The sequence below is a fragment of the Larus michahellis genome, chromosome 10 (assembly GCF_964199755.1).
Source record: "Larus michahellis chromosome 10, bLarMic1.1, whole genome shotgun sequence".
NCBI classification, from domain to species: domain Eukaryota; kingdom Metazoa; phylum Chordata; class Aves; order Charadriiformes; family Laridae; genus Larus; species Larus michahellis.
This window is the reverse complement of record NC_133905.1, coordinates 20,277,181-20,287,191: the sequence shown is the minus strand read 5'-3', so window position 1 is coordinate 20,287,191 and position 10,011 is coordinate 20,277,181. Positions and strand designations below refer to the sequence as shown.

Here is a 10,011-nt window from a genome sequence, read left to right as displayed (position 1 = left end):
CAAGCGTAGCCTTAACATAAAAACGTCTATTAAAATTAGAACTTTTTTCTTCAGTTCATATTTTATTAATCCATTCCTGCCTGCATAGCCTATCATCTATAAACAGCAAACCTTTTTGTTGAAGTTTTAGCATGGAAAACTTTTCTTTTGTCCATTTACAGCAATGGTTTCACCCTAAGTTGTAGCTTATGCATGGAAAATAAAATGACTGAAACATTTTCCCTTCATTTTTTTGTAAGGCTAATTACATCCTGAAACATGATCCTGAAGCACAGCTCTGCAGAAGCTGCAGCGAAGTTAGTAATCCAAATATGAGAACTGAGGCGGGGGGAAGGGAGGAATAATGGTACGTTACCACAAGTCCTTTGTGTGCCAGCAGAACCTTTTTCATCTCCACATAGAGCTTCTGCAGAGTGTCAGTGGATGAGGAGATGGTGAATCGTCTAAGCTTCAGAAATGACAAATTTACCTAGGAGGTGGAGTGCTCAGAGTTCTTCTTACATTAAAAATTTGTGTTTTCTTGAATTCATACTCTGAGAAATGTGTAGACAGATAGTCATGGAATGGTATAACCATGGAGTTAACCATAATTGTTAGACGGTATGTGGTGGAAAGATACTGGGAAAGCACATTGTCTCTTAAAATAGTTATTCAGTTTCTACTGTGCTTTGCAAAGTCCAAAGAAGAAATATTAAACTTTTGTAGTTTATCTGGAGCTGTTTGAAAAGAATGGAGACAGTTATACTTAACAAATTGGAGCTAGCATCTGGAATGAGATGGCACGATTCCATACCTGTGCTAAAAGCATCGACTCGTAAAAGACGAGTCGAACAATAGGACAGCAGTTCTTCTAGCACAAGTGGGAAAAAAATAGCAAATTACGTCATCTTGTCATGGTTATACATGTCAGGTAAAAGACTATGTATTTAAATGATGGTGTATTTATTAGACACAAAAGTGAAAGTATTCACTTTGTTATTTATATTTAAATGTGGCTTCTCGTGCTTCTGATAGCTGTCTCAGGATCATCTTCTGACAGTGTTCGACACACGTCTCCAGAAAGGCTGCCTAGCTGGGACACAAGACTACACACTAGTAGGCCAATAAGGTGGATCTGACCAGCCTTTGCTCATGTGAAGCTCTGCTTTAGTGCATCTGCTTAGGATGTGGCATCTCTGATTGCCGAATTCTAGTAAATCCTCAAAGCTGGACTTTTTAAGCTTATGTCATCTCTGTATTTTTTGAAAGGTCAACATCTTCCAGCATCTTTCTAGGACTGAGTGGGACACCGCATCTTGTCTCCTCTGCTAGATCATACAGTGAAAATCCTGTATCCTCTAAGCAGACTGAAGGATCTCTGACGGTGTTACTGAATCAGTTATATAGACTTCTCTAAAACAGATACCGTAGCGTGAGCAGTGAAGCGCAAAGCCTTGCTAATTTGAAGGATCTGAGATGATCTGTTCAGCTGTTACATGTGTATTCCATAGTCTGGGTTTCACACAGAAGGTAATTGCTGAGTAGCAAACACTTCCTTTGGTAAAGTTACTGCTTCTAATACGTGAATAAAAGTCCTGGAGACATTATAGTTCTGGTATTATCCATGTTTAGCTTTCCTGTGGCCCCCTCTAAATCACTGTTCTCCTTTAATACGCACGCCAAAATGGAGTTTCACCCTTATGTATCTGGTGCCATCTGGCATTTCTGTTACGCACACTGAAATTAAAATATCCAAACAAAGGCTTGTTTTACTAAACAAATAAATAATCTAGTTTGTTCTTCTCCTTCATCCCTCTAGTTACCTGGCATAGGAGTGTGGCTTTGTGATCTTAGTAGTACCTGCCATTTGTATGAAACAGAATGCCTATGAGGCCCTTGATTATCTTTTTCTCAACTTCTGTTAAGGAAGAAAAAAAGACAGTCTGAGGGATCTGCAAAGCTACAAGCTCCCTTTTAATGAAAATGACATTACACTTTTCTACAATGAACAGTAATGCTTGAAAATTGTAGGAGTTGTTATAGAGTGTCCCATGGTTATCTGATATCTAGGGGGTTTGGTGTTTTTTAGTTTGTAGAAGTAGTATCTGAGAATGGACATCATCTGCTGCTTTCCAATAGGATTTAAATGTATGTAAGATTAATAATTAAATACTGGTTCAACATTGTTATTTCCATTAAGATCATCTATGCAAACTTGCCTGTCATAATACTAAAGAAAAAAATACTGTATTATTTGGCTCAAAGCTCAGACTAGGAAATGCAGTTCAGGTAATTGCTGTTTGAGTGAAAAACATTGCAGTATCCTCAGGGATCTAATATTTACTGTGTTTGTGTGACTAATTCACTCTGAGAGCAGAGCAAGTTGCCAATACCTGCTTCGTCTGTAAGTACTGTTCTGCCCGTCTGTCCCATATGCATGGCTGGTCATTTGAATGAGTTATTGTCTATTAAGATGCCTTAATGTGGACTGGTCTCCTTTGGGGAGGGAAGAGACAAAGAGTAAACAGCCGTGACTAATAATCAAAATGACTTTTTATTATTTTATATCTTATGGCAAACTGCCACCAGGAGCATTGTTGCTTAGTGTTGAGCAAGAGCCATAGGATGTGTGACATGAATGTGGAAGCCTGGAGCCTCTGGCATAGACTCTTCATAAAATCTAGGCTGATCTCTTTTCCTTATAGCTTGTTATTTGTAGAGGGACAAGGCTTTCCCTCTTACCCTGCTGAAATTATCCAGTGGAAATTATTCAAGGAAATCTTCAGCGAAAAAGAAGGGCTAGGATTTAGGTTGGCATCAGGCTTGTTTATAGTGGTTACAACAGATTTTTGTAACATCTCTACTGTACCTATTAGATGACAACCAATAGTGGAAACAGGCTTTTAAGCAATTCGATACAGTTGAAATAAATTTGTTTTCCGTTTCTTCCTCAGAAGACCTTCTTTTCAAACACTGACCTAAATCTCACTTCTGTGAACATAAAGGGTCCCATGAGTTAAAGCAGCAACACTCCTGGATCCCTATGCTGGTACAAAGTATTGTTTGAAATGTTAGGTATTTCTAGTCGCTGTAATTGGTTTGCTATTTCTGCTTGAGTTTTCTATTCTGTTGCCACATTAAGTAGAAACGAAATAAAGAATTAGTGTCTTTAAGAAAAAAGGGAAGTTTATAAGAGCAAGTGTGCTTTGGAAGCTAGCCATATTATAGGAATATACCTTATCGCCATACTGTGAAGCAGCTGAGATATGGCAAAACGGAGCAACAGTAGAATACTTTCTTCTGCTATCCCAACAGAACGTGTTCACCTCAGTGGGTAGCGTAACTGTAGCCTTTTGTACCAAAAAGCCGTATTCTTTAAATATCATTGTTCTTGGCACAGGATGAATTGAAGCACAAACTTTAGATGATGTATATATATATTTTCAACAGATTCCCATAGAGATTTAGGTTTGGAACTACATGTAACATCAATAATGTATTGCTCTCCTCTGCATCTGTATGTCTGCAGCCATTTCTTCAGACAGTAATAACAGACAAAACTTGTCTACTCGTGACTCCTATACCAAAAGGGAATTCAAGAATATTTATGAACTAGAGAATAATATTTTGTGATCTTATGGAATTGCTTCCAAACCATGAGTGACAAAAGGAATCTTTTTTGCCAGTTTTTTTCATTCTCTAAGCATAGCTTTCTACATTGCTTCTCCACAACATCATATTCTAACTTTTTCTGAATTTCCTGAGGGCATCAGTAGCTTCTCTTCCTTTCCCAGCAAGAAGTATTAGTCAGTGTACAATAGTACTATTGTTATTTTTCTTTTTATCAATTTTGCTTCTTCCTGCAGGGATGAATGGTGGGAGGAAAAACTTATGTTCACTACTGTGGCTCTGTTATAAATCTCAGAGTGGGGGTAAAATTAATGTATAAGTTAGTATAATAGAATCTGTGGTGTTGAAAATGGCTTACAGATTTTTAAATTTGGTCTCAAAGGCCACTTAAATACATGGAGCATGCTGGAACAGGAGGAACAATGTCTGGTTCTTAATCGTCTTCAAAATGCCTGAAGTGTAATACCTTAGTCATCACAGCAAGCCAGTAGGCTGAAAGAATATAAGGAGGACATCTTGAAAAAATAAAATAAAATAAAAATCCTTAAGCAAAGTTAAGAAGACAAGCATCTGCAATTGGTCAGTTTAAGAGTGGGTATCTGAGAGATGATATATGAGTATGGAAAGAGTTGAAGTAACTTTTTATGATCACAGCTTGTAGAACTGAGATTTCATGGTCTCTGTATCATACCTTTAAAAAATGTAATCTTTTATCTGCTTAGTGGCCACACAAAATGCATGAAGAGAACAGGAATAGCCTTCATGGAGCCAATGTAATGCCAGGTGTAACCTAGCTTTTCATAGAGGAAAGAATGCATTTCTTTTAGACAGGTGCTGATAACTTACAGTATTGCTTAAATTACCTTGTTAGCTTCCTGTATGAGGATACTCAGGAGGTCATGTAGGTCATCTAGTCCAACCAGCTGCAGAAACCAGGGGCAAGATTGAATTCAGAACAGGTTTTTGTTCAGTTGGTTTTGAAAGGCATCAAGGACAGAGTTACCCAACTTCTCCTGGCTGCCAGTTCCAATGCCTGACTGCCATTGAGGAATTTTTTTTCTTTATCTCTCATCCTTCAGAGGATGCAGCTCCATGACGAGCTGTGCTTTGGATTCTCCTTGATATTGCAAGGCTACTCTTAGAATTTCCCTAAGCCATCTTTTCTCCAGGCAGAACCAGTCTTTTATTTCTGTTAACAGCTAACAAACCCAAAGGAATTTAGAAGTGGTTCAAAGGGTATATAGTATGCTTGGTTATAAAATGTGATTGAAGATGACATTAAAATAGTCTTTTAAAAAAAAAAAAAAATCAGTGAATCGGTACTGCTTCAAATGGGTATACTTTCCTCATGTATGTAATTTTTGATTGTCTTATTCCATGCATTCTAAACAAGATTAGAGAAAAAACAGTGTGTTTTCATGCCAACTTTGATGGCTCTTTGAGTGCTTTTGGCTTTGATATCTCTCAAAGTAGAACTTAGAGTCAGGGTTATTTGCAGGGTTGACTCCTAGCTAGTGATGTGTTGCCAAGTTATGATGGTTCAGACAACATATACGGCAGCCACACAGTACAGTTTTTGCAGGTCTTTTTTGCTCTCTACGATTTGGAGTAAAACAGAAAATACTGATAAAAAAGATGGAAATTGTGTAAGTGGACAGCATCAGAGTTTTCTTACTTTTGAAGCAAGTTGTAAAAGACTGTTTCTGTATTTTGTACAGAATAAAAAAAAAAAAAAAAAAAAAAAACAAACAGAAAGATAGGCCTGTGGTATTCCAGATGATGAGCACTTGAGCTTTTGTGGAACTTGTGTGTATGGAGTATGTTTACAAGTTTTTCATTTTCTTGACATTAATTCTTCCCTCCTCCATCCCCCCCCAGCCATCGTCTCCCACCCAAAAGGAGTTATCTGGAAATCTTCTCCACAAAATTTAAAAAGACTATTATTTGTAATATGAGTCTCCATTTATTTCTTATTTTAAAGGTATTTCAGATTTATTGGAGAGTATTTTATATATGTCTATGTTTAGGTAATGATTTATGTATATCTTACACTACATGTTAATGCTGTCTTGTTGAACAGTATTAAAGGAGCAACATGATGTTCCTTGCATCAAGCTGTGGAATGTTCTGCTCTCTGCAATTATAAATTGATTGTAAGAAATACCATATACAAATGTTGGAAAGTCCACCTCTTCTGCATAACTAGGGATATCTGTTACGGGATGAAAGTGTAGTTTTTTCTTACAGTATCTACACACTTCCATGCTTAGTATGTCATCCTATAGGTAACATGTCTGTCACCATTTCAGTTCCTCTTAATCTCCTTATTTTGTTAGGACACTTTGCTGATTTGTGTTTCTTTTTGCAGACACAGTTTCTTCTTGTCTTCCAGATTGGAGGACCTTTACTGAAGGCATCCTTTAGTTACCTATTAGTCATATCATAGAATGGTTTGGGTTAGAGGGGACCTTAAAGACCAGCTAGTTCCAAGCCCCCCGCCCTGGGCAGGGACACCTCCCACTAGACCAGGCTGCTCAGAGTCCCATCCAGGGCCTTGAACACCTCCAGGGATGGGGCATCTACAACCTCCCTGGGCAACCTGTTCCACCGCCTCACCACCCTCACAGGAGAGGAATTCTTCCTAATATCCAACCTGAATCTACCCTCTTTCAGTTTGAAACCCTTACCCCTCGTCCTGTCATTACACCCCCTGATCCAGAGTCCCTCCCCAGCTTTCCTGTAGGCCCCCTTCAGGTACTGGAAGGCTGCCATAAGGTCTCCACGGAGCCTTCTCTTCTCCAGGCTGAACACCCCCAACTCTCTCGGTCTGTCCTCATAGCAGAGGTGCTCCAGCCCTCTCATCATCTTCGTGGCCCTCCGCTGGACCCGTTCCAACAGGTCCATGTCCTTCTTGTGCTGAGGACTCTAGAGGGGCACGCAGTGCTCCAGGGGGGGTCTCACCAGAGCGGAGTAGAGGGGCTGCATCACCTCCCTCCACCTGCTGGCCACGCTGCTTTTCATGCAGCCCAGGATGCAGTTGGCTTCTTGGGCTGCAAGCGCGCATTGCCGGCTCATGTTGAGCTTCTCGTCCACCAGCTCCCCCAAGTCCTTCTCCTCAGGGCTGCTCTCAAGCCATTCTCCACCCAACCTGGATCTGTGCCTGCGATTGCCATGACCCAGGTGCAGGACCTTGCACTCGGCCCGGCTGAACTTCATAAGGTTCGCACGGGCCCACCTCTCCAGCCTGGCCAGGTCCCTCTGGATGGCATCCTTTCCCTACAGCATGTCGACCGCACCACACAGCTTGGTGTCATCGGCACACTTGCTGAGGGTGCACTCAATCCCACTGTCCGTGTTGCCGACAAAGATGTTAAACAGCAATGGTCCCAGTACTGACCCCTGAGGAACACCACTCATCACTGGTCTCCGCTGGGGACATTGAGCCATTGACCACAACCCTTTGAGTGTGGCCAATCTTAAACCCCTGAGCATTTTTCTTCAAATCATAATGAAGGTGCCAGTCATCATGGATACCTGCCGTAGACGCAGTGAGGTTTTATCTTGTAGGTCATGCCCTCCAAGGTATCTTGACAAGGCAAGTGGCACTGGCCCCCTGAATCTCAGGAAATCTGCTTCTTACTGTCACCAGCTAAGCCTTAGGTAAAGCACCTCCAAAGCAGACATACCAAATGCGTATACCAATATAATACCAAAGCCCTTGGTATTATTGTCTTCCACACTGGTCTTGAAACAGGGCTTGCAACTGAAAATGTCAGCTCAACGCCCAGTACCAGCCAAAGCAGCATATACAATGTTAGTAACTGTATAGGAAAAGATTAGAAAACAAAACTGAAAACATTATTGTGGCACTGTTAGGCACTTGAACCTAGAATGGTACTCATGCCACCTTCCATCTCTAGGTCCTCCACCTTTGCACAGTATTAGGATTTCAGGGTACCCAGTCCACCCATTCTGATAGTTCTTCATCAGTGCCAGAGAAAGCACCCCAAGGCATTCTGACCACAAGAGGCAGTCAGACACAAGTATGATCATAACACAAACTGATTTACTCCTCTTCTCCAAGCTTTATGATCAAGTGCAGGGATGTGCCCTAGGGTGCCCCTGAACAGCCCTGATCATGTTACGTGCTTTGCCTTAAATTCCTTTATTACTTTTCCTCCCCTTTTCATCTCACAAGTTCTTTTCTCATCCACTTGAAGATATATAGCCTGCCAGGGTTTATAGCTTCCATATTTACCCAGTTTTGCAGACTTTATACCTTTATTTAGTAATTATGGTATGGTTGTCCCGTCATTTTTCCCTCAAGCATCAAGGGAAAACTTGATACTACCCCTTCCCCTTTTTAATTCTGCAATATTCTGCCTTTTCATGTTGCAGTCTGATTAGTGGCACAAGAGGTTAGGGGGGTCCACCTGCACGTACAATACTCTTTTGTTATCTCTAGCATCCTGGAATCCTTCATCTTATCTTCCTAGTGATGTCACAGGTGAGCAGCAGCCACATGCACGAAAAAACACCCCTGTACACTATCACCTCTTACTATGTCTCACCTGGTACCAAGAAAAGAGTACGTTCTGTAGCTTGAATTTTCCACAGTCATCCTTATTTTTAATAGCTTTCTCTCACATTATCGTTAATACGCATTTCCTTATGCCTCCTGTTCTACTGCATTATTTAGAGAAGGGCTGTGTTGAAGTTGGATCTGTTATTTAAGTTATTCCTAAAACATTAATGAAAATATTATTTCTGTGAGTCAAAAAACACATCCTCATTCAAGAATTTAAAGCTATTTCTGTTTTGTTTGGGAATTTGAAAGAAAAGAGACAGTACTGAAAATTACAGCAGCATTTTTTTAACCTGTCAATGAAATAAGAGTGTGATTAATTTTTTAAATTGCTTTACTCCTAGTTGTCATGATGAATCTTTGCAGCTGATGGCTGGTTTTGATCAGAGACAAAAATGGAATCTTAAACTTTGAAATTACTGATGCATTTTTTTTAAATAGAACACACAAGTTTGTAGTTGGAAAAAAATAGCAATGGGAAAAAAAAAGGTTATAACTGTTGAAGTCAGCACAAAACATGAGATGGGGAATTTGGGATTGGCAGTACACTGCATTTCTAAAACCTATAGCAGTTACTGCATTCCTTTTTGTAATCAGCGGTCACCAATATCCTTAAGGAAAAAACATAGGAGAAGGAAAAAATGTTGCTGGGAAACCTTAGAGAAATTAAAAACAGATTTTTCTCACATATTTAAAAATATCAACAATACATTGCAAAAAGCATTGAGTACTTCTTTAGGTGGGAATAAGTCTAAATTTGCAATATGAGATGCACGTAGCTAGGATCTATTTACATTAAAAAGCTTGCTTTTCAACTGTAACTGCATCCCAATTCCAGTTCATCACTGGAGTGAACAGAACATATACAATATTAATATTCATTAGTATTAACTTTCTTAAGTCACAGTATTGCCACAACTCAATGCCTCTTGGTTGTGTTTGCATTTGATACACCATCATTTTCAGTTTGAGATATGTTATTCTCACTTTATACCTAAAATGCCAACGAACAGACAAATAGAAATAACTTGTAAACTCTTCCTTTAGCAGCCAACTGAAACTGGAGGCTGGTGCATTTCACGTACTGCCTCTAAGGATGTGCATCAGTGAAGAAATTCAGTAGAACTTTGATTATTTCAGTGTCTCGAGCCTGTCCTCTGTGGTGTTACAATGCAAGTTGTCTACCTAACTTGAACAAATATGACTTTAAAACCCTGGCAGTTGTAAGTAAATGTGTAGGATTTTTCACTATACTTCTGTCTTTCCTTTCAGAGGATAACACTTTTTTTTTTTTTCCAGGTTCAAAGGTTGACACTTCTTTGTATATTGGGCAGTTACGTTTCAGCTATTTGCTGACTTGCAGTTTTCCAGAATATTCAGCTTAGCAACTAAGCATGTCCTCTGTCCTCCTAAAATAGCACAATGAGCTTGGTTTGGGGTTTGGTTTTTCTCATGTGCCAGTATTGAGTATTGTTACTCATCAATATAATTTTGAGGTTTCTAACTTTTTTCTAAGATAATCATATTTTGCAGCATAAATACAAAAGGTGGAGTAATTTAATATTTTTTTTGTCCTTGCCATAGTTCACATAATATTATCTCATTTCTGCTGTACTCAAACTTTGTATAAACTGAAGACTATTTAGACTATTATGTTTGCCTTTCTTTAAGTCCATAGTTTTGGATCTTAATTTTTACAAGTTCCCAAATTTTATCTGTGTGTAAATACTGAAAACAGGTTGTTTAGAATTCATTAAAAATAAGAACGTATAATTATTCTAATGGTCTTTCCCTATTTGATTGCCCTTTTCAAAGCA

General features: G+C 39.3%; 1 protein-coding gene across 3 annotated transcripts in view; it reads left to right on the top strand.

Annotated features, from left to right (window-relative positions):
- Nucleotides 1–10,011, top strand: part of CENPP (centromere protein P) — a 147,129-nt gene that overhangs the window by 112,100 nt on the left and 25,018 nt on the right. The gene's annotated exons all lie outside the window — the stretch shown is intronic.